The sequence below is a fragment of the Micromys minutus genome (assembly GCF_963924665.1).
Source record: "Micromys minutus genome assembly, contig: SCAFFOLD_47, whole genome shotgun sequence".
NCBI classification, from domain to species: domain Eukaryota; kingdom Metazoa; phylum Chordata; class Mammalia; order Rodentia; family Muridae; genus Micromys; species Micromys minutus.
Genome location: NW_027667133.1, coordinates 1,900,384 through 1,904,196, shown reverse-complemented (window position 1 = coordinate 1,904,196; position 3,813 = coordinate 1,900,384).

Sequence of the window (3,813 nt, the reverse complement as noted above, 5' to 3'; positions counted from 1 at the left end):
ATTCCAGAAATTTCCCTTATTTTGGGGCAAAATTGCAGAAATTACACTTATTTTTGGGCAAAATTGCAGAAATTTCACTTATTTCAGAAAAAAAAGCAGAAATTTTCTTATTTTGGGGCAAAAAGGCAGAAATTTCTTTTATTTTGGTACAAAATTGCAGAAATTTTTCTTATTTTGGGACAAAAGGCAGAAATTTCCAATATTTTGGGGCAAAAATTCAGAAATTCCTTTTATTTTGAGGTAAAAAGGCTGAAATTTTCCTTATTTGGGGGCAAAAGACAGAAATTTCCCATATTTTGAGGCAAAATTGCAGAAATTTCACTTATTTCAGGGTAATAAGTCAGAAATTTTCCTTATTTTGGGGCAAAAAAAACAGAAATTCCTTTTGTTTTGGGGGAAAAAGACAGAAATTCCACTTATTTAGAGTCAAAAAAGCAAAAATTCCCCTTATTTTGGAGCAAAATTGCAGAAATTTCCTTTTTTAAGGCAAAAAGGTATGCATTCTTCTTATTTTTGGGAAAAAAAGGCAGAAATTCCCCGTATTTTGAAGCAAAATTGCAGAAATTCCCCTAATTGTGGGGCAAAAAGGCAGAAATTCCCTATATGTTGGGGCAAAAAGACAGAAATTCTCCTTATTTTGGGGCAAAACTCAGAGATTCCACTTATTTTGGGGCAAAATTCCAGAAATTTCCCTTATTTTGGGGCAAAATTGCAGAAATTTCACTTATTTTGGGGCAAAATTGGAGAAATTTCACTTATTTCAGGGAAAAAAAGCAGAAATTTTCTTATTTTTGGGCAAAAAGGCAGAAATTTCTTTTATTTTGGTACAAAATTGCAGAAATTTTTCTTATTTTGGGGCTAAAAGGCAGAAATTACCCATATTTTGGGGCAAAAATGCAGAAATTCCCCTTATTTTGAGGTAAAAATGCTAAAATTCCCCTTATTTGGGGGCAAAGAGGCAGAAATTTCTCTTATTTTCGGGCAAAATTGCAGAAATTTCACTTAATTCAGGGTAATAAGTCAGAAATTTTCCTTATTTTGAGGCAAAAAATACAGAAATTCCCTTTGTTTTAGGGGTAAAAGACAGAAATTTCACTTATTTAGAGGCAAAAAAGCAGTAATTCCCCCTATTTTGGAGCAAAAATGAAGAAATTTCCTTTTTTATGGCAAAAGGTATGCATTCTTCTTATTTTCGGGCAAAAAGGCAGAAATTCCAAGTAATTTGGAGCAAAATTGCAGAAATTCCCCTAATTGTGGGACAAAAAGGCAGAAATTCCCTCTATGTTCGGGCAAAAAGACAGAAATTCTCCTTATTTTGGGACAAAGCAGAAATTCAACTTATTTTGAGGAAAAATTCCAGAAATTTCCCTTATTTTGGGGCAAAATTGCAGAAATTTCACTTATTTTGGGGCAAAATTGCAGAAATTTCAGTTATTTTGGGGCGAAATTGCAGAAATTTCACTTATTTCAGGGAAAAAAGCAGAAATTTTCTTATTTTGGGGCAAAAAGGCAAAAATTTCTTTTATTTTGGTACAAAATTGCAGAATTTTTTTTTATTTTGGGCAAAAAGGCAGAAATTTCACATATTTTGGGTCAAAAATGCAGAAATTCCTTTTATTTTGAGGTAATAAGGCTGAAATTCCCCTTATTTGTGGGCAAAAACTAAGAAATTCCCTTTATTTTGAGGCAAAAAGCAATCATTTCCCTTATTTTAGAGCAAAATTGCAGAAATTTCCCTTTTTTAAGGCAAAAAGGTATGCATTCTTCTTATTTTCGGGCAAAAAGGCAGAAATTCCCCGTATTTTGAGGTAAAAAGGCTGAAATTCCTTTTATTTGGTGGCAAAAAGGCAGAAATTTCTCTTATTTTGGGGCAAAATTGCAGAAATTTCACTTACTTTAGGGTAATAAGTCAGAAATTTTCCTTATTTTGGGGCAAAAAAAAGAGAGAAATTCCCTTTGTTGTGGGAAAGAAAGACAGAAATTCCACTTATTTAGAGGCAAAAAAGCAGAAATTCCCCTTATTTTGGAGCACAAATGAAGAAATTTCCCTTTTTATGGCAAAAAGGTATACATTCTACATATTTTCGGGCCAATAGGCAGAAATTCCCCGTATTTTGGAGCAAAATTGCAGAAATACCCTAATTGTGGGGCAAAAGGGCAGAAATTCCCTATATGTTGGGGCAAAAAGACAGAAATTCTCTTTATTTTGGGGTAAAACTCAGAAATTCCACTTATTTTGGGGCAAAATTCCAGAAATTTCCCTTATTTTGGGGCAAAATTGCAGAAATTTCACTTATTTTGGGGCAAAATTGGAGAAATTTCACTTATTTCAGGGAAAAAAAGCAGAAATTTTCTTATTTTGGGGCAAAAAGGCAGAAATTTCTTTTATTTTGGTACAAAATTGCAGAAATTTTTCTTATTTTGGGGCTAAAAGGCAGAAATTACCCATATTTTGGGGCAAAAATGCAGAAATTCCCCTTATTTTGAGGTAAAAATGCTAAAATTCCCCTTATTTGGGGGCAAAGAGGCAGAAATTTCTCTTATTTTAGGGCAAAATTGCAGAAATTTCACTTATTTGAGGGTAATAAGTCAGAAATTTTCCTTATTTTGAGGCAAAAAAGACAGAAATTCCCTTTGTTTTAGGGGAAAAAGACAGAAATTTCACTTATTTAGAGGCAAAAAAGCAGTAATTCCCCCTATTTTGGAGCAAAAATGAAGAAATTTCCTTTTTTTATGCAAAAAGGTATACATTCTTCTTATTTTTGGGCAAAAAGGCAGAAATTCCAAGTAATTTGGAGCAAAATTGCAGAAATTCCCCTAATTGTGGGACAAAAATGCAGAAATTCCCTCCTTGTTGGGGCAAAAAGACAGAAATTCTCCTTATTTTGGGACAAAACAGAAATTCAACTTATTTTGAAGAAAAATTCCAGAAATTTCCCTTATTTTGGGGCAAAATTGCAGAAATTTCACTTATTTTGGGGCAAAATTGCAGAAATTTCACTTATTTCAGGGAAAAAAAGCAGAAATTTTCTTATTTTGGGGCAAAAAAGCAAAAATTTCTTTTATTTTGGTACAAAATTGCTGAATTTTTTTTTATTTTGGGCAAAAAGGCAGAAATTTCTTATTTTTTGGGTCAAAAATGCAGAAATTCCTTTTATTTTGAGGTAAAAAGGCTGAAATTCCCCTTATTTGGGGGCAAAAATAAGAAATTCTCTTTATTTTGAGGCAAAAAGCAGACATTTCCCTTATTTTGGAGCAATATTGCAGAAATTTCCCTTTTTTAAGGCAAAAAGGTATGCATCCTTCTTATTTTCGGGCAAAAAGGCAGAACTTCTCCGTATTTTGAGGTAAAAAGGCTGAAATTCCCCTTATTTGGTGGCAAAAACGCAGAAATTTCCCTTATTTTGGTGCAAAATTGCAGAAATTTCACTTACTTTAGGGTAATAAGTCAGAAATTTTCCTTATTTTGGGGCAAAAAAAAGAGAGAAATTCCCTTTGTTGTGGGGGAGAAAGACAGAAATTCCACTTATTTAGAGGCAAAAAAGCAGAAATTCCCCTTATTTTGGAGCACAAATGAAGAAATTTCCCTTTTTATGGCAAAAAGGTATGCATTCTACTTATTTTCGGGCCAATAGGCAGAAATTCCCCGTATTTTGGAGCAAAATTGCAGAAATACCCTAATTGTGGGGCAAAAAGGCAGAAATTCCAATTATGTTGGGGCAAAAAGACAGAAATTCTCTTTATTTTGGGGTAAAACTCAGAAATTCCACTTATTTTGGGGCAAAATTCCAGAAATTTCCCTTATTTTGGGGC